Source organism: Papio anubis, chromosome 5 (assembly GCF_008728515.1).
Source record: "Papio anubis isolate 15944 chromosome 5, Panubis1.0, whole genome shotgun sequence".
Classification (NCBI taxonomy): domain Eukaryota; kingdom Metazoa; phylum Chordata; class Mammalia; order Primates; family Cercopithecidae; genus Papio; species Papio anubis.
The window spans coordinates 9,002,427-9,024,509 of NC_044980.1; positions in this window are offsets into that span (position 1 = coordinate 9,002,427).

A 22,083-nucleotide genomic window follows, 5' to 3' on the forward strand; every position below is an offset into this window, starting at 1 on the left:
CAGAATTTGGTTTGGGACTGGCTTTCTTTAAACTGGCATTTGAGGTTATAGGAGAATAGCTAAACCTCAGCCACCTTTCATTTTTTGGAGGCTGCGTATTATACCAGAAAGAACCTAATTGGCTTAGGTCAGTTTAGAAAACGTATCCATCATTATTCTCCAGACTGGCTGAAGCTCTGTAAGCCTTGTCTCTGTTACTTGCCCTCCCTTCTCTAACCCCCAACCCAAATTCTAGGCCTCCCTCAGAGTTCAGCCACGTGAAGATCATTTCCACTTGAAGAACACTTTCTATGGAAAGTGTTCCTCACCTACTGGCTTTACTTTGTGCCCCGAAAACAAGGGCTAAAGAAATCACACTAGACTTTAACCACCTTGCATGCCTGTTTGGCAATGTTGTTTAGGTCTTAGCACTTCACGCCTATATTCTAAGTTCTTTCAAGGCAAGGACCTCATTTTCCACACCAGTTAATTATTTTGTATCTCCTCAAGCAATGAATCCAATCCCATGAACACAGCAGGACTTGCTAAATGCACCCACTGCTTCTGCATCTACTATGTGCATGACAACTTTGGGACTAAGAAGGGAGACAGCAGTTTGGCTCTGATCCCCAAGTGATCAAGGAGAAGACAATGAATGTTGATGGTTCAGAGAGGCAAGTCTCTTAGTAAGCCTCTGCACTCATGCATTTTACCACGAAAACATCTGTGTTATGTAATTTCTGGGACACCAGGAAAAATGGCTACTTACCCAGAAGACTAAGGATGATCTTAATTTTTCCTCCAGCTAATTATTTAAAGGTATGTAATGTGATGTTTTCTTTAAAAAAAAAAAAAAAAAAAAAACACTGGATCTGGCCGGGCACGGTGGCCCATGCCTATAACCCCAGCATTTTGGGAGGCCGAGGCGGGTGGATCCCAAGGTCAGGAGTCGAGACCAGCCTGGCCAATATGGTGAAACCCCATCTCTGCTAAAAATACAAAAATTAGCTGGGCGTGGTGATGCATGCCTATAATCCCAGCTACTCGGGAGACTGAGGCAGGAGGATCACTTTAACCCAGGAGGCAAAGGTTGCAGTGAGCCGAGATGACGCCACTGCATTCCAGTCTAGGTGACACAGCGAGACTCCGTCTCACAAACAAAAAACCAAAAAACAAACAAACAAACAAAACCTAGATTTACAACTGGTGTATTCAAGTTAACAATCCACTACTGTGTGTGTAACTTTAGGCTAACTGCACTTCTATACCCAGAACTTAGGCACTGGCTGTTTTTGACTTCAATAACTTTCCTGAGATGACAAAGTAGGCGTGTATTATATCTTTGCCTAAAAACAAGTTTTATGAGATCATACATTCGCATTCTTGGGAGGGTTCTTTCTTTCTTTTTTTTTTTTTTCCTGAATTAACATTTGAAAGAAGAAGTCATTTGGTTTTATTAAGCATAATTATTCTACTTTGGTAGACTAAGCAGTTCAAAATGTACTAGGAAGATGATGAAAGCAACTGAACAATTTATCTGAAGAGAAAGATAAAATCACTAAGAGCCTGCAGATTAAAGAACACATTTTCTGTTTTAGATTGATATATAAACACAACACTTAAAGAGGAAACATGGGCCAAGGATGCATCTTCAATATACTCCCTCGAATTTTAAGTTTAATTAATCCTCTGAGTTTCATACCAATGTATTTTCTAATTACACAGGGACTCACTTCAGAATTCTAAGACTGTTATTGTTCCCAACTCACGCTTGTGTTCTTAATGACTAAGCTTTGAACTATTAATACATATCTTAGGTTAATTAAGTGGGCAATTTTCCTTGCCTAATAATTGTTCACAATAATCTGACACTGTTTAAGCTCCAAAATAACCATCTTTGAAAAATATACATCCTTAAGTGTGTCTCCTCCTATTATCAACGGGGAAAATGTGAAAGTAAATTACTGAGTAGGAAGTACAGAATTCCCAGATACAAAGGGGCCCAGATTTTAAAGTACCTCTAGTTTTATGGCACAATAATCTAATCTTATCCTCACAAAGTCTCCTCATCTCCTGGCTCCAAGATCAGAGGAAATTCTTTAAGAGAGAGGGAAAGGTAGAAGCTGTGTGTGCGTGGTTTAGAGACCCTCCCTGAGCTAAGCCTATTCCTGCTGGCCCCTAGTTATGAGAAAGAACACTGAGGCCTCTCGCACACGGCTTTGCCACTACCAGATGGCACATCACCATGAAAGCAGGTTGCAGACAGAATTCTGCCACAGAAATCAACGTTTCTTGGCAAGCAGGCACGAAACAATCTGTTCCTAGAAACTCCGCAAGGTCCCAGGTCTTGGCCACTTAGAAACTCCTCAAGTCCCTTGCATGATCAGGACACAGAATTCCCAATTAAGAGGCAGGAAGCAAAACAGCAGACAGCCCTAGATCAAGGGCAATACTCTAAACGAGAATACGTAGCCACTAGGCCCTCCAGATTCCTGCACCCCTGTCCACAGACAGGCAGAGGGGCCTGCACAGGGATTAACCAACCCACATATTCCAACAATCATGCGCATCACCCATTTCTTTCAATAAAATTTATCTGCAATAATCCTCATGCTAATTAACAATCATCTAGTGCAGACATTTACAGAAGGAGGTCGCTGAAGACAGGGAAGTGGACGTGGAACTGTGAATTCCTGTTGGTTACCTTTAAAATGCTAACCGTGCCCGCCATTGGAATGTGTGTTTCTCTTTTGGCCACTATAAATGCCAACTAACCACCCCTAGGACATAGAGTGAAACTAGCCCACACATATAAATATTTTACACCATCTATACTAAAATACTTTAAAGGAAAATTATAGACAGACAACAGTATGAGCTTAAGGGTGGAGTTGGCACTCAGGGTGTATGACCAGCAGAAGAGTTCAGAGGGACAGGAGTGACCACTGTCTTCACTTCTCCATTCCACTCCCTCTTATACAGTCCAAGTGTTCTGAAATAGGATACCAAGGGGAACTTCTTTCCCTCTCAGTTTGAACACAAGACAGCAAAATAGCTAAAGGTGGCTGGGCGTGGAGGTTTACGCCTTTAATCCCAGCACTTTGGGAAGCTGAGGTGGGCGGATCACCTGAAGTCAAGAGTTCAAGACTAGCCTGACCAACATAGTGAAACCCCATCTCTACTAAAAATAAAAAAGTTAGCCGGGTGTGGTGGCAGGTGCCTGTAATCCCAGCTACTCAGGAGGCTGAGGCAGAAGAATTGCTTGAACCCAGGAGGTGGAGGTTGCAGTGAACCCAGATCATGCCATTGTGCTCCAGCCTGGACAACAGAGCAAGACTCTGTCTAAAAAAAAAAGAAAAGCTAAAGATTAAAATTTCAAATAAGCAGCCCCTCACAAGAAGACAAAAACTAGGTTCTATGTAAATAGGTGTGAAAACAGTGCCCTCTTTAAAGTGCTCGCTCCCCCCTGATAAATGGTCTACAAAAGACACATAATTGCTTTATAATCTTACAGAACCTCTATTTGAGCAAGAAAGTTGAGATGTCCCACTGGACTCCAGTTGATGATTACATCACTAGAAGGTGGTTCCCAGCCTGTGGTCCAGTCCCCAAATGAATCCATCAATTTGGTTGTTCCCAGTTTTTTTCTGTTACAAATAAAGCTGAATCATACAAGATGTGGAGTGAAGATAAGTTTCCATTTCTCTAAGATAAATGCCCACAAGTGCATTCGCTTGGTCATGTGGTAAGGAAATGTTTAGTTTTACAAGGGCAGTTATACAAGGCAGAAGTAGGCAGAATTCAGAGAGGCAGAACTGTATACTGAGAACAGATATGTTCTCCCTCCGAAACCAAATGTCTTAGTTTTATACACAAGCTTCACAACTTACCACTCATCAGATCCTCATTGATCAAAGGGAGATTATAATGATAATGTGGCCATTTCAATAGCATCATGGTGATGATTTGATTAGTTAATTCATGGCATGTTCTTAGAACCACCTCTGACAAACACTATTCTTTCAATAGAAGTTCGTTATTAAAATTTGCATGATTTCAGCCACCAAATAATATTTAATATTTTACCCTATATTCATTAACTTATTGAATTTCTTCTCTTATGGATTAAATGTTCATGCTTGAAAATACAAGAAAAGATTTCATTTTGTTTCAGTATCAAATGCCCCACTACATTCAAGAAAGCTTAAATACAGAAACATCCCGCCAGTGGGGCAGAGTACAATTTACACGAGACAGTTATACATTTCATTATGTATAGGATATCACTCTATAGTCTAAGATACACTTGCTCAAAGGGATTTAATCTGTGTGAGGAAGAATAATGCTGGTTGCATTCAGCCGCAACAGAGCAGTTGATCAGGAACAGACCCTGTCTGAGAAGCGTGTCTCTGTTTGCACTCAGTCGTCCTTGGAGGACACAATACCTTGACTCAGATTCGCGGCTGCTTTGCTTTGTACCCTTCACTCACTCGTAAATAAGTGCTAGTGCCTCCCATATGAGGCCCTGGGGTGGACCCTGAGAAGACCACAGAGAAGGGTAGGCAATGGTACCCTCTCTCAAGGAGGTTTGATCATGAACTTGACTTAAACACCAGAACAAATGGCTGTGAAAGGTGGCGAACAGCTCAATACAAATGAATGTCACAGTCTAGAAATGACATAGCAGCATAAAAAAAGAATCGCTAGAGATTGTGGGAGACAAAATAAAGATGAAATAAAACTTTTTACAGAAAGCGACTCTGGTGAGACGCTAAGATACCAGAGAACCTGTTTGGGCTGAGCGAAAACCATCAGCCTAGAAAAGAGGGCATGGCCAAAGATTTAGGTATGCACAGGGGCGTTCATTCTTCTGGAAAACACTGTGGCCAGAGGGGACAGTAGAAGCCAGGAAACAATGAGAAAAAAATACTGAAAGAATTGTAGTCTGAATGTAGAAGCTCTAGAATACTGACTGAGTTTACACTTTGCTCCGGGTATAATAGGGGCCTTTGAAAGCTTTGTAAAAGGAATTGCACATCATAAGCAGGGTATTTTAGGGGATAAATCTTCCTGCAGTAAGAAGAATGAATTGGAAGGAGAAAAGACAGAAAGTAAGGCAATCTGTGGGAAAACAATTTCAACTGCACAAGTGTGAAGCGATGTGGATCCAGGCCGGAGAGAGGCAAGAAGACAGGAAGTCAGATTGTTCTATTTATTTTCCAGAGAAAAAGAAAGTACATCTATACTAGAAAAATAGCTTTGGCAAATGCCCGATATAATAAATTGTCCTTCACTTATTCCACCCATGTGTTTTTGCTTTAACTGACCATGAATAGCTGCTTCAGCACCAGCCTGTTTATCATCCTCCCACATCCAGGCCAGCAGGCCTGAACTGAAAGGATCTCAGAGCGGTGGACTCACTGGATTTCAAGATGCTATTCCTGTTAATCTTCCATTACTCTTTGATGTTACCTCTGTCCCCCAGATATCACGGGCAAAGTATGCCAAGATATTACAGTTGACACCTGGGGTAAGCCAGTCTTTTACCCCCTATTATAGCTGTATAGCTTTTAAACATAGTGTGTCACTGAATACCATGCTCTACTATTTAGCCTTACCAAACCTGTGAGGTTATGAAATCTTTATTACAAATTTCTTATTCATAAGCTTATAGTTTAACAGTATGCTATTGAGGCATACATGAACTGAGTGGGTCAACTACCGCACTGGGGACATGTTCTAGAATGTTACCGTGCTTTTGGTTCTTCCCAGAGGGCTGCTGTCTCCCCAGATCCTGGAAGTAGAATCCCTATAGAGCACATAACACCCCCAAATTTAACCCAGTCATGGCTGTCATTTGGCTGGCCAGCAACTCACGAGATAATTTCTTCTAAAATTTGGCTTTCAGTTTCTGGTCCAGCATATAAGGAGCTTGGAAGTCACTGCTCCACCTTAGCAACAAGTAAAAAGCTGAACAAATGGAAACATCAAAAACTCTTCTCAGATCCATCAGAGAGGTGAACCACAGGGCAAACTTTTGCCCCACAAATTGGAGAGACAGGCAGATATTAAAAATCACAACTTACTGGAGCAGAAATCCACGAGCAGAAGCCTCTTTGGAAAGTCATGCTGAGGTAGGAAAACCTGAACCGTAATTGACAGTTGCTATAAACTCAGCGCAGACAGGTCTGAAAGTTAAAAACTCCAGGTCAATACAGTGATCAGTCCCCACCTCCCCACACCCCTCACCACCTTTGAAAAATTTAATCTCATGGAGCTCAACCAGGTTCTCACAGTGGCTATCGGAGAAAAATTCACTCGTGTCTTCAGCAGGTAGAAGGGAAAAGTAACCATTTTGAAATACATCAGATAATTCTTTTTTAAAAAAAAAATGTGTATGTAATAAGCGTATATATTCACGGTGTACATGAGATGTTTTGATGCAGGCATGCAATGTGAAATAAGCACATCATGAAAAATGGGATACCCATCCCCCTCAAGCATTTATCCTTTGAGTTACAAACAATCCAAGTACACTCAGGTTATTTTAAAATGCACAGTTGAGTTATTATTGACTATAGTCACCCTGTTCTCCTATCAAATAGTAGGTATTATTCATTCTTCTTTTTTGTACATATTAACCATCCCCACCTCTACAAGTGAGACATCCTACAAGTAAGTGAGAACATGTGATGTTTGTCTTTCTGTGCCTAGCTTATTTCATTTAACATAATGATCTCCAGTTTCATCCATGCTGTTATTTTTTTTCCAATAGGTTTTTGGGGAACAGGTGGTGCTTGGTTACATGGATAAGTTTTCAGTGGTGATTTCTGAGATTCTGGTGCAGCCATCACCTGAGCAGTGTACACTGTGCCCAATGTGTAGTCTTTTATCCCTAACCCTCACTCCCCTTTCCCCCAAGTCCCCAAAGTCCATTGTATCATTTTTATACCTTTGTGTCCTCATAGCTTAGCTCCTACTTATGAGTAAGAACATATGATCTTTGGTTTTCCATTTCTGAGTTACTTCACTTAGAATACTGGTCTCCAATTCCATACAGGTTGCTGCAAATGCCATTATTTTGTTCCTTTTTATGGCTGAGTGGTATTCCATGCTGTGTGTGTGGAATTTTCTTCATCCACTCATTGACTGATGAGCATTTGGGCCAGTTGCATATTTTTGCAATTGCAAATTGTGCTGCTATAAACATGCATGTGCAAGGATCTTTTTTGTATAATTACTTCTTTTCCTCTGGAGAGATACCCAGGAGTGGAATTGTTGGATCAAATGGCAGATCTACTTTTAGTTCTTTAAAGAATCCCCACACTGGTTTTCCATAGTGGGTGTACTAGTTTATGTTCCCACCAGCAGTGTAGAAGTATTCCCTTTTCACCACATCCACGCCAACATCTACTGTTTTTTGATTTTTTTGATTATGACCATTCTTGCAGGAACAAGGTGGTATGACATTGTGCTTTTGATTTTCATTTCCCTGATAATTAGTGATGTTGAGCATTTTTTCATATGTTTGTTGGCTGTTCATATATTTTCTTTTGAGAATTATCTATTCATATGCTGAGCCCACTTTTCGATGGGTTTTTTTTTTTTTTCTTGCTAATTTGTTCGATTTCCTTGTGGATTCTGGATAGCAGTCCTTTGTTGGAAGTACAGATTGCAAAGATTTTTCCCAGACTGTGGGTTGTCTGTTTACTCTGCCAATTACTTATTTTGCTATGCAGAAGCTTTTTAGTTTAATTAAGTCGCATTTATTTATTTTTGTTTTTGTTGCATTTGCTTTTGGGTTCTTAGTCATGAACTCTTTGCCTAAGCCAATGTCTAGAGGGGTTTTTCCAATGTTATCTCTTAGAATTTGTACGGTTTCAGGTCTTAGATTTAAGTCTTTCATCCATCTTGAGCTGGTTTTTGTACAAAGTGAGAGATAAGGACTCAGTTTCATTCTTCTACTTGAGGCTTACCAATTATCCCAGCACCATTTGTTGAACAGTGTAAGTATTTGGCTTTATTTCTGGGTTCTCTATTCTGTTCCATTAGTCTACTTTCCTATTTTTGTACCAGTATCATGCTGTTTTGGTGAGTATGACCTTACAGTATAGTTTGAAGTAGGGTAATGAGATGCTTCCAGATTTGTTCTTTTTGCTTAGTTTCACTTTGGCTATGTAGGCTCTTTTTTGGTTCCATATGAAGTTTAGAATGTTTTTTCTAATTCTGTGAAGAAGGATGGTGGTATTTTGATGAGAATGCACTGAATTTGTAGGTTGCTTTTAGCAGTATGGTCATTTTTACAAGATAGATTCTACCCATCCATAAGTATGGGATGTGTTTCCATTTGTTTGTGTCATCCATAATTTCTTTCAGCGGTGTTTTTTAGTTTTCCTTAGAGAGGTCTTTCACCTCATTGATTAGGTATATTTGTAAGTATTTTATTTGTTTATTTATTTATTTATGTGCAGCTATTGTAAAACGGGTTGAGTTCTCGATTTGATTCTCAGCTTGGTCACTGTTAGTGTACACAACTACTGATTTGTGTGCATTAATTTTGTATCCTTAAACTTTGCTGAATTCATTTACCAGTTCTAGGAGCTTTTCAGATGAGTCCTAGGGTTTTCTAGGTATATAATTATGTCATCAGCAAAGAGCAACAGTTTGACTTCCTCTTTACTGATTTGGATGCCCTTTATTTCTTTCTATTGTCTGATTGCTCTGGCTAGGACTTCCAGAACTTTGTTGAATAGAAGTGGTGAAACTGAGCATCCTTGTCTTGTTCCATTTCTCAAGGGGAATGCTCTCAACTTTTCCCCATTCAGTATAATGTTGGCTGTGTGTTTGTCATAGATGGCTTTTATTACCTTAAGGTATATCCCTTCTTTGCAGATTATGCTGAGAGTTTTAATCATAAAGGGATGCTGGATTTGGTCAAATGCTTTTTTGCATCTATTGAGGTGATTGTGTAATTTTTGTTTTTAATTCTGTTTATGGGTATATCACATACAACAGTGGATGTATGTGATATACACCCTGCATCCCTGGTATGAAACTCACTCACTTGATCATAGTGGATTATCTTTTGGATATGCTGTTGGATTCAGTTATCTGGTATGTCACTGAGGTTTTTCTGCATCTATGTTCATCAGGGATATTGGTCCATAGTTTTCTTTTGTTTTGTTATGTCTTTCCATGGTTTTGGTATTAGGGAGGTGCTGGCCTCACAGAATGGTTTAGGGAGAATTCTCTCTTTATCCTGTGGAATCACTTCAAAAAAGATTGGTACCTAATTTTTTTTTTTTTTTTTTTTTTTTTTTTTTTTTAAGATGGAGTCTCACCCTTTCACCCAGGCTGGAGTACAATGGCGTGATCTTGGCTGACTGCAACCTCCACCTCCTTGGTTCAAACAATTCTCCTGCTTCAGCCTCCTGAGTAGCTGGAATTACAGGCGCCCATGACCACACCTGGCTAATTTTTGTATTTTTAGTAGAGATGGGGTTTCACCATGTTGAACTGATCACGAACTCCTGACTTTGTGATCTGTCCGTCTCAGCCTCCCAAAGTGCTGGAATTACAAGGGTGAGCCACCACACCTGGCCAGTACCAATTTTTCTTTCAATGTCTGATAGAATTCAGTTGTGAATCCGTCTGGTCCTGGACTTTCTTTTGTTGGTAACTTTTTAATTATCATCTCAATCTCATGGTTTGTTATTGGTCTGTTCAGAGTTTCTATTTCTTCCTGGTTTAATCTAGGAGTGTTGTATATTTCTAGGAATTTATCCGTTACCTCTGGACTTTCTAGTTTATGCACATAAAGCTGTTCCTAGTAACCTTGAATGACCTTTTGTATTTCTGTGGTATCAGTTGTATTACCTCCTGTTTCATTTCTAATTGAGCTTATTTGGATTTTCTTCTTTTCTTAATCTCACTAATGTTCTATCAAAGAATCAGCTTTTTTCTTCATTTATCTTTTGTATTGCTCTTTTGGTCTCAATTTCATTCAGTTCTGCTCTGGTCTTAGTTATTTCCTTTTTTCTGCTGGGTTTGGGTTTGGTTTGTTCTTGTTTCTCTAGTTCCTTGGGATGTGACCTTAGATTGTCTATTTGTGCTGCTTCAGACTTTTTGATGTAGGCATTTGATGCTATGAACTTTCCTCTTATCCCTGCCTTTGCTGTATCCCAGTGGTTTTGATAGGTTGTGTCACTATTATTGTTCAGGTCAAATAATTTTTAAATTTCCATTTTGATTTCATTGTTGACCCAATGATCATTTAAGAGTAGGTTATTTAATTTCCATGTATTCGCATGGTTTGAGGGTTCCTTTTGGAGTTGATTTCCAATTTAATTCCACTGTGGTCTGAGAGAATACTCGACATAATTTTGATTTTCTTAAACTTACCGAGATTTGTTTTGTGGCCTTATCCTGTGGTATGTCTTGGAGAATGTTCCATGTGCGGATGATTAGAATGTATGTTCTGCAGTTGTTGGGTAGAATGTTCTGTAAATATCTGTTAAGTCCATTTGTTGTAAGGTATAGTTTAAGTTATTTCTTTGTTGACTTTATGTCTTGATGACCTGTCTAGTGATGTCAATGGAGTATTGAAGTCCCCTGCTATTATTGTTTTGCTGTCTATCTCATTTCCTAAGTCTACCAGCACTTGTTTTATAAATCTGGGAGCTTCAGTGTTAGATGTATATATATTTAGGATGGTGATATTTTCCTGTTAGACTAGTCCTTTTATCATTATATAATATCCCTCTTTGCCTTTAACTGCTGTTGCTTCAAAGTTTGTTTTGTCTGATATAAGAATAGCTACTCCTGCTCATTTTTTGGTGTCCATATGCATGGAATATCTTTTTCCACCCTTTATCTTAAGTTTATGTGAGTCCTTTTATATCAGATGAGTCTCTTGAAAACAGCAGATACTCGGTTGGTTAATTCTTATCAATCCTGCCATTCTGTATCTTTTAAATGGAGCATTTAGGCCATTTACATTCAATGTTAGTATTGAGATGTGAAGCACTATTCTATTCATTGTGCTATTTGTTGCCTGAATACCTTGGGGGTTTTTGTGTGTGTCATTGTTCCATATGTCCTGTGAGATGTATGCTGTAAGAAGATTCTATTTTGGTGTATTTCGAGGATTTGTTCCAAGATTTAGAGCTCCTTTTTAGCAGCTCTTATAGTGCTGGCTTTGTAGTGGCAAATTTTCTCAGCATTTATTTGTCTGAAAAAGACTACCTTTCTTTCATTTATGAAGCTTAGTTTCACTGGATAAAAAAATTCTTGGCTGATAATTGTTTTGTTTAAGGAGGCTGAAAATAGGACCCCATCCCTTCTAGCTTGTAGATTTTCTGCTGAGAAATCTGCTGGCAATCTGATAGGTTTTCCTTTATCAGTTACCTGATGTTTTTGCCTCACACCTCTTAAGATTCTTTCCTTTGTCTTGACTTTAGATAACCTGATGACTATGTGCCTAGGCAATCATATTTTTGTGATGAATTTCCCATGTCTTGAGTTTCTTATATTTGAATGTCTAGAGCTATAGCAAAGCTGAGGAAATTTTCCTCTATTATTCCCTCAAATGGGTTTTCCAAAGCTTCAGAATTTTATTCTTCCTCAGGAACACCAATTATTCTTAGGTTTTATCTTTTAGCATAATCCTAAACTTCTTGGAGTCTTTGTGGTTTTTTTTTTTTTAATTTTTTGTCTTTGTTGGATTGTGTTAATTCAAAAGCCTTGTCTTCAAGCTCAAAAGCTCCTTTTTCTACTTGTTCAATTATATTGCTGAGACTTTCCAGTGCATTTTGCAATTCTCTGAGTGTGTCCTTCATTTCTAGAAGTTGTGATTGTTTTTATTTATGCTATTTCACTGGAGATTTTTCCATTCATATCCTGTATCACTTTTTAATTCCTTTAAGTTTGACTTCACTTTTCTCTGGTGCCTCCTTGATTGACATGATATTTGACCTTCTGAATTCTTTTTCCGGCAATTCAGAGATTTTGTCTTGGTTTGGATCAATTGCTGGTGAACCAGTGGGATCTTTTGGAGGTGTTAAAGAGTGTTGTCCTATTACCAGAATTGTTTTTCTGGTTCATTCTCATTTGAGTAGATGACATCAGAGAGAAAATCTGGGGCTCAAGGACTGTCGTTCAGATTCTTTTGTCCCACAGGGTGCTCCCATGATATGGTGCTCTCCTTTTCCCTACGGATGGGGCTTTCTGAAACCCAAACTGCAGTTGTCATTATTTCTCTTCTGGATCTAGCCACCCAACAGAGCTACCAGGCTCTGGGCTGGGACTGGGGAATGTCTGCAAGGAGTTCTGTGATGTGATCCATCTTCAGGTCTCTCAGCTGTGGATACCAGTGCCTGCTCTGGGGGAGGTAGCTGGGGAGTTAAGTGGACTCTGAGAAGGTCACTGGTTATATTTGTGTTAGGTGAGCTGGTTTTGTGTTGGTTGGCCTCCAGCCAGACTCCCCTTGGGTGAGTGAGACTTGCTGCAGCAGCTGCCATGACAGATGCGGGTATGATTCCTAGGCCAATGCAGTTGTGTTCCCAAAGGGATTATGGCTGCCTCTGTTGTGTCACACTAGTTGCCAGGGAAGTGGGGAAAAGCTAGCAGCCATAGGCCTCACTCAGCTCCTGTGCAGCCCAGAGCCAGAAAGACCAGTCTCACTCTCACCATGCTCCACAAACAGCACTGAGTTTATTTCCAGGCAGCAAGTGAGCAGGCCTGAGAACTTGTCCCAGGCTACAAGCCTCCCAGCTGAGAAAGCAAGCAGACTCACAGTTCCTCAGTTGTCCCACAGAACCTGCAGTGGCAATCCACCTCCTTCAAAGGGTCTGTGGATTCTCTCAGCTTTTCTGGTACATTCTTGCAGTAGTTCTTGGAGCAAAAGTTCATTATGTGGGTCTCCACATCCTGCTGCATCCATCTGAGTGGGAACTGCAAGTTAGTCCTGCCTCCTATTCACCATTTTCCCCCAGAAAATGTCCCTGTTGCCCTTTTTAACAAGTTCTGACTGCAAGATAAAGTATTTTACCAAAGCCTGATCTTCTGGGGATGTATCAGAGCCTAATTGACCTGATGAAAGGAAAATACTCCCAATCAAGCTAGTTCTAGCCTTCCACATGGGAGAAAGGACACCCAAATCCAGTGCCCTACATCCATCCTGTCTCACCTAAGGCTTGAGATCAACCCATAGGACTATGAAACATTGTCCTACCTCTTACCATCTACCACACATTAAAGGCCTATTTACAATACTTCCTTTTGCCCAGCACATCACATCTACATTTCACCAAACATGACAAGACATACTAAATGGCAAAAAATACAGTTTGAAGAGATAGAGTAAGCATCGAAACCAGACCCAGATATGGCAGGGATGTCGAAACTATTAGACCATGAATTTAAAACGACTATGATTAACATGCTTAGAGCCCTAATAGAAAAAGTAGATAGCATGTAAGAACAGATAAATAATGTGAGCAGATATCTAGAAATTCTAAGCAAGATAAAAAGAACACAAGGGAACAAAAACGCTGTAACAGAAAGGGAAAATGTCTTTGATGGCTCATTAGTAGACTGGATACAGCTGAGGAGAAAAATCACTGAGCTTGACTACATTAAACAGAAACTTCAAAAACTGAAAAGCAAAGAGAAAAAAGACAGGAAAAGAAATAGAACATAATATCCAAGAACTGTGGAACAACTATGAAAGGTATACATGTAATTGTAATAACAATAGGAGAAGAAAGAGAGAACACACAAAAAAAGTGTTTGAAACAATAATGGCTTAGAATTTACCCCAAATTAATGTTAGACATCAAACCACAAATCTTGTAAGCTCAGGGAACACCAGACTGGAAAAATGCCAAAAAAAAAAAAAAAAAAAAAAAATTCCTACACCTAAGCATGTCATATGTAAATGGCAGAAAATCAAGATACAGAAATATCTTGAAAGAAGCCAGAGGTGTGGAAAAAACCTTATGCATAGAGAAGCAAATATGAAAATTACATCTAATTTCTCTTCAGAAGCCATATGGGTAAGAAGAGGGTAAAATGAAGTATTTAACATGTTGGGAGAAAAAAAATTAACCTAGAACTCTGTACTTTGCAAAATTATTCTTCAAAAATGAAAGAGAAAGAAACACTTTCTCAGACAAACAAACATTGAGGGAATTTGCTACCAGTAGACATGCCTCTAAAGAAATGTTAAAAGTTCTTCAGAGAGAAAAAACTTAAGATATATCAGAAACTTTCATCTACATAAAGAAAGAGTATTAAAGAAGAAATAAAATAAAAGCATGTGAAATGTATTCAGGAGCTTATAGAATTTACTGAACCTGGTCAGTTTTCCACAGGATAAGCAGTGAATTATACTGCATCTTAACAGTATGTATTAGGATTCTTGTAGTTGCACACAGGAAGATATATTTTACCAGATATTATTCGTCCAAGCTACTGAGCCCCAGGGGGAGGAAACTTGGGGTAGCTGGCTAAACAGATTTAGAGAAAAAAACTGCTGTAGTCTCCATGATTCTTGTCTGGATTCAGGCATTAGGTCAAGAGCTTTCCAAATTGCTGCACTTGCTGTTCCATCCTCTGCTGAAAGACCAGGAATATAGCACAGGTTGACAGCAAAAACAGGGATTTAAAGAATGTGAGAAGGCCTGGAAGAACACTAATGAAGAGCAATGGGGAGGAGTTGGAGTTCCAAGGTACCAAAACGGGAGATTTATCCCCCAGACAGGAGAGACTTGTGGCCTCCATCTTGGCTGTTTCTTCTTTCTTCGTTTTGTATTTCAGAAATGTATCCTTTAGTTTTGATGATTAAGTTCAGACCGAGATTGCAATGTGATTTCTGTTCTCCAACATAATTCTGTTTCTTTATCTCAGTTGGAGAATCAAATAGCATATTAATACGATACATTACACTAGATTTCACTTAGAGTGGGTAATAAAAGCTATTTTCCAACCTTTTCAGTCTGAGCTCAAATAAAGTTAATCTAATTTAATATGTCATCAATAAAAGTTGGTCTATGGGCCAATAATTATTTAGGGAAGGGGGATGGGGGGAAGTTTGAAGGATAATTTAGAGGTTGGTTTGATTTAAGACAAGTTCAAGTTTAGCAATGCAATTTTGCTGCATCTACTGTATATCTCTATGATGAGTGCAAGGCAGAAAAACCAACCTTTACATTTTCTATCTATAATTAATGAGTGGCTTCTAGCACGGTTGGGGAGAGGAGAAAAGAATTGTGATTACAGGAGACCAGCTCACTTGAGTGATGTCAAATCTTCTAGAGGCCAATTTAAACCAGTCAGCATTCCCACTTGTATGTTCTGGGGTTTGGCTACTTTTTTAAGTCATGATAGGATGAAACCTAATTAGAAAGGAGGCAAAGAGACCAATGATAAGATGATGGTTTAAATTACTAAAGCCAATTAATTACACACAATAAGTGCCACCAATAGTGGTAGTCTGGGATTGCTAAGAAAGTGCTGATAGGATTGGGAGGGAGACTCAGCCCCAACATCTCCTTCTCTGTCTCTCCAAAGCAGGATCTCTCCCAAAGGTCTCTGCTCACACAAAGTCCACCCCAGTGTGGCAGTCATAGTAAGAAATTCCAAGTATAGAAGCTTTAGCCCCACTAAGCATTCAGAATTTCATCCTGCTTCCCATTGAGTGAAGCCTAAGCTCTGAAGGCTTCTGACTCTCAGCCCTCTTCTCTCCTTCCTTGCTGCTTCATGAAGAGTGGCCTCCAGGAGAATGGATAGGGATTTGCAATCTCATCCAGGGTGGGAGCAGGAAGTGAGAAGCAGTGGTAACCACACTGCGTGTCTCCCATTCCTACAATCCCCCCCTTCATGAATCCAGGTCAGCTAGCTGGAGATCATACTTAGTCTCCTGACAAAGTGAGCCTGCTTCTACACCTCATCCTCTGACAGGGGCATTGTTTGGAATAGGCAGACGGCCTGGAACTGCAACCCTACTGGACTTCAAGCATCACCCCCTTTGCTAATTGCCCTACACTGCCTGTCAGAATGAACACTGTTTCTCCATTGACCCACATCCTAGGGCAAAGGTATGTCTTCCCCATTCCTGATCTTTCCCTCAACTGGACATCACACAATCTGCTTGACCCGGTCTCCTAATAAAAGAATCTAAACAAAACATAGTTATTTTGTTAGGGATGTATTGTTTTCAACACTTTGGTCAGTGGTTGTCAACCCTGATTATATGCACCTTAAATTTTAAACAGGAAAAAAAAAAAAAAAGCCAAGATCAGTCCCTGTCTCATGGGGATTATGAACTAAGTGGTCTGGGTGGAGCCAAGGCATTGGCATTTTTGCTGTGAAGTGCAGCCAGGGGTAAGAACAAGTGAGTTAACTAGTTAAACTCCAAACACTCTGACCCCCACAGAGCGGCCATGTTGGGAGGGCCACCTTCAGTGCCCCTTCAGTCTGTGCCCACTGGGTCTCTTGCTTCTAAATGATGAGCTCATGTACCAGTGGTGCATGCACCTGCTCCCCAAAGTGAGGCAATGTGATTACGGGCAGGACAAAACACAAGGAATGAAGAAATGGCAATGCTCCCTTTTGAAATACCTGATGAGACTACTGAAGCAATCAGAATGAGCAATTTGAACATTTCAGGTCTTGCCTTGTGCCAGAAAAACTGCAGTAGAAAATTCATAGAGCTTGAAAGGGGTCTTGTGAGGCCCTTTTCTTCATGGCCATTTTGCACAGATGAAAAGGAAGCTAACTTTGCCAACTGCCAAAGGAAGACTCCAAAAGAAATTTCATCTAGTGACTCCAGAGTGTAGCTCTGTTGCTGCCTAGAAAATCCTCTACTGAAGTGCCTCTGCAGAGGCTGCTCTGCTAGTTTCCTGGAGGGCAAGAAAGAGAGGAGCTCCAAAGCCCAATCGCTTCATAGTAAATAACAGCATATTTTTAGTTAGAAGAAATCACATTTTGCTTCAGTTTCTTTATATTAATAAAATATTGCCGTATTAATAAAAAATTCATCCTACTACAAAGAAACTTTTCAAGATATTTTTCTTAGAAAATGGCATAAGCCAATACAACAACTTATAAGTAACACCTGGAAACAACTGAAAAAGCAAAGAAATGATAGTTGAACACAAAGATTCCAGACCCCTAATGTATCGATCCCCTATTTCCCACTAGCAACATGCATTTCACCAAGATTTGCTCACAGGATGAGAGATGAAAATGACAAAGACACAGGAAAGGTACCATCGATAACCAATATGCTGTGTATTTTCTGAGAGTCAGTCAGGTAACTATCTAATGACCAACAAATTGTGCACCAGTTTCTTGTTCAAACAGTGTAAATATGTATATATATGCACACTATGGTGGAAATAAAAGTCATAAATCTTTAAAAATGAATCTATTCTTGCTTAAAATTAAAAAAAGAAAACCCCCGTGTTGGTTTTCTGGTTTTGATATTACATGGGAGTCATATGGAATGTTACAATAGGAAATTGAGTGAAGGCTACACCAGGTCTCCCTGTACATTTTTTTTTTTTTTTTTTTTTTTTTTTTTTTTGCAAATTCCTGTGGGTTTCTAATTATTCCAAAATAAAAAAAGTTTAAAAGACAAAATGAAAGAAAAGAAACTCTACCCATAAAAGAAAGAAAGTGGGGCCTTAGAAGGAAAGAAGACTATGCAAGAACTGTACAGACCATCAGTAGTAATAATAGAAATAGTAGTCGCAATTGTAGCAGCATCAGTAGTAACAGTAGCAGTAGTAGTAGCAATAGTAGCAGTAGTAGTGGGCAGTAATAGCAGTAGTAGTAACAATAGCAGTAGTAACAGCAGCAGTAGTAACAGTAGCAATAGTAGTAGTTATAGCAGTAGCTTAACAGTAGCAGTAGTAGTAATAATAGCAGTACTATACCAGTAGCAGTAGTGATAGCAATGGTCAGTAGCAGTAGTTGATAGGAAATATTTATATTCTCAAGCCACTGGGGCAGAGTGAAGAAGGAGCTATGCTACATTGAAAGGGAAATGAATATCTTACTTAAATTTAAATCTATGTAGGATTTATCTCTCATTATATTTGCTAAGAGGAAGCAAGGAGCTTTCCAAAATAATTCAGTCCTAAGCTATGTATTTCTCACCTACTTTCCCCAGCACTCAATCTTCAATTTGACAGCACATGAAAATCTCAAAGCATGTGAAACCGTACATTATTCATTGAATCAATAGAATATGTTTGTTATCAGATATGGGGTTTATTTAGTTTACAAATGAGTTCCACCACCTGGTATCAACTGCCCCGCACTATATTAGGCATGTGGGTTCTTCTATTCTGAAAGCTCCAGCCTCTCTGGGCCTTAGCTTTCTCCTTACAGGCCGGCTTGAAAATAACGACTCTAGCAGACTAAACCCAAACACAATTTAAATTTGCTTCCTTGTGAAGCATCTCCCACCATTAGTCACACAGAGAGAGGCAATGGAGCCGGAAATGGAAGCATCCCCAAGGTTCTGGAGATGCTCAGAACACAAAGTACCTGCCATATATGCCGGGTGCTGCTCTAGACACAAAGGGCTCAGCAAAGGGCACAACAGCCACAGCCTTTCTGTCCTCAAGAAAGAAAATCAGCACTGAACAAGATGATCTCAGGTGGGGCTCAAAACTACAGAGAAAATAAAACAAGGAACGTGATAGAGAATGGTGGCTTGCAGAGGCCCTGGCTCAGAGATCTCTCTGCAGGGAAGCATTTGAGCAGAGACCCAAGAAACCACCAGGAGCAAGCCACAGGGAAGAACTTCCCAGAACAGGGAAATCAAAGCCCCTGATGTGAAAATCCGTCTGGGCTTTTTGTGATAAGCAGAAGTAGGAAGGACTAGAGTAGACAGAGGCAGAGAGGAAGGGACGGGCCAGGTCATCAAGTCTCTGTGGTGGGTCAGGCATGGGGGTGTGAGGAGGAGGCTTCAGTGAGAAAAGTTTCCAGTTTTCTGTTTTGAGGCACTAGCTGGAAGAGATACCACTTACTGGGCTTGAAGAAGAGAAGCCTAGGTCCAGTTTAGAACATGCCAAGTATGGAGTGCTGCTAAGAGACCCTTCCTACCCCAGGTCTCTGGTCTGTGAGCCAGGATAGCCCAGGGTCCCCCCTTGCAGGGATCACCCACTGCAGCCATTCCCCTCTAGAGCCTGGGAAGCTGATGCAGATGCCTAAGCTCTCAGGACCCACCAACCCCTTACCAGCCTCTGCCTTGCCCTTCTCCCCTGAGCCTGGGCGAACCACTAATCCCCATATGTGAGTGTCCTGTTCCTCTGTGGAGTCTGTATCAATTCCTATGGCTTCTGTCACAAACTGCCACACAGTGGCTTAAACCAACACAAATCTGTTATAATTCCGGAGGTCAAAAATCCCAAATGCACCACCCTGGGTAAGACCCAATGTTCCTTCTGGAGATTCCGGATGGAGACATGGGCATCTTTGAAGGGGCTGTTACTCTGTCCATGACAATACCCTAAATCCTCTTCCTCACACTGCAGGTTCTCATTCTCTCTTTTATTATTATTATTATTATTATTATTATACTTTAAGTTCTAGGGTACATGTGCATAACGTGCAGGTTTGTTACAAATGTATACTTGTGCCATGTTGCTGTGCTGCACCCATCAACTTGTCAGCACCCATCAACTCGTCATTTACATCAGGTATAACTCCCAATGCAATCCCTCCCCCTCCCCTCCCCATGATAGGCCCCGGTGTGTGATGTTCCCTTCCGGAGTCAAGTGATCTCCTGTTCAGTTTCACATGGTGAGAATTTGTGGTGTTTGGTTTCTGGCTATGCGGGGTAGTTTGCTAAGAATGATGGTTTCCAGCTGCATCCATGTCCTACAAAGGACACAAACTCATCCTTTTATGGCTGCATGGTATTCCATGGTGTGCTGTGTGCCCACATTTTCTTAATCAGTCTGTCACTGATGGACGTTTGGTTGATTTAAGTCTTTGCTATTGTAGATACTGCCGCCCAATAAACATCTCGTGCATGTGTCTTTATAGCAGCATGATTTATAATCAGGTATATACCCAGTAATGGGATGGCTGGGTCATATGGGTACATCTAAGTTCTAGATCCTTGAGGTATCGGCATACTGTTTTCCAGAATAGTTGAGGTTCTCATTCTCTATCCTGCCACAGGTTTTTTTACTGGGAAAAAAATCAGACAGAACCAGTTCTGGGCAGGAATGGAAGGTAGGAAAAGAAGAAATACAGGAAGAAATCACACACTGAAATTAACAACGAAAAATACTATACAACCCACAAGATTGTAAAAAAAAAAAAAAAAAGGATACTTACAATCCAAACCAAAGTTTTACAAACATGTGTTAAAAACTTTAGACCAGTTAAATTCAATTGAGTTTAATTGAGCAAAGAACAATTCACGAATTGGGCAGCTCTGGAACCAGAATAGGTTCAGAGAGGCTGCAGTGTGGCTGCGTGGTCGAAGGCTGATGAAAATGGAAGTGGGTACAGAAACAGCCAATTGTTTACAGCTTGGTAGCTTGGTGTTTGCCTTATTTGAACATGGTTTCAACAGTTGGCTGCCTTTTGCCAAAACTTGGTGACTGGCCAGAGCTAAGTGATTGGCACAAGAGTAGGTTATGGTCTGTTTCCACATCCAGTTAGGTTACGGTCTACGTCTACTATGTACAGAGAGACCTTTAGGCTGAACCTAAAATGTGTAAGGAACCAGCTTTAGACTAGACTTAATTTAACACATGTATTAGGGTATAGGCCCAGTGTGCACAATTCAAGATTAAGACATACATAAGACTGCTGATATCAAGTTCATGATCAATGTATGCACAGTTAAACAGCTTCAGTGCCTTTGGGATTGAAGATGGAAAAGAGGCACATACTGGGTGTTGGCTTCCATTCAGTGAAACACCAGGAGCTGGGTACCAAAGCAGCACCACTGCATACTGTGCCTCCCTGAGATCTGGGCAGGGCCCCTGCACAGAAAGCATGTCTGTGGCAGGGATGGGAGCTGTTACTTAGGAATAAAAGTGGCCTAAGGACATGCCTGGCCTCCCCTGGCCCAGCAGAACTGAGATGTGGTGGCAGGCACACTCTCCTGGGAACTCTCAGATAGGTCATGACTGTTGTCCCCTCCCTGGGGGAGCCATGGGTCTCTCCTCCTCCACCTTGTGAGCTCTTGGACCCCATGTGTAGGAAGCAGCTCCTCTGGGAAAATGGTAGATGGACATCGCATTAAATACACGACCAGCAACCAATGCCATGTGGCATGCCATCCACCTCGGCTCCATCCCTCTCTCTATGACCACCGCTTCTGCTCTTCCATATTCTTCCCAACCCTCCTGCTCACAGCACCGCCACCTTCCACCTCCCTCCAGCATGAAAGATTTTGTAAATGGGAACTTGCCTCCTGCTAGGGTTATGATGAATAACATTTTCAATCACAACACATTTCAATCATAAGGAAAATAGCTTTAGAGGATCCCCAGGGAGTAGGAGTAGGTGAAGAAAAAGCATATTCATACCAGTTGGGTACTGTTGTTTTGAAAGTTGCCAATGAGAAAATGGGACTCCTTTTGAGCCACTAAAATGTTAATGTCTGTGCATACCTAAAGAGCTATGGATTCCTAATCTTTCTTCCTCACAACAGTAACATGCTTCGGGGTTTAGAGAGCTGCAGTCTGAAGGCCACACCCATGGGGACAGCACCACAGCTTAACCCTAAGTAGTCTTATTGGCAGAAACTAAATTGGAAGATTCTGGATGTCTGCAGCCTAGTAGGATGGAAGGGTTCAGTCACTGGAAAACTGTCACATATGTGTCTTTGAGGCTTCCCCGCAAGGTGTGCAGAACTCATCTAGAAGGACATAGAGCTGAGGTTTGATCAGGGTCATGGTATGTGCTGTATGAACTGCTCTTGCCTGCTTTCTGTAGGGAGCAAATTTTGTTCAAGACTTGCTTTCACTACAAACTAGTAGCAAGGTGTATTAGTTAGGGTTCTCTAGAGAAACAGAACTAAGAGGACAGAGAGAGAGAAAGAGAGAGAGAGAGAGAGAAGTTTATTGA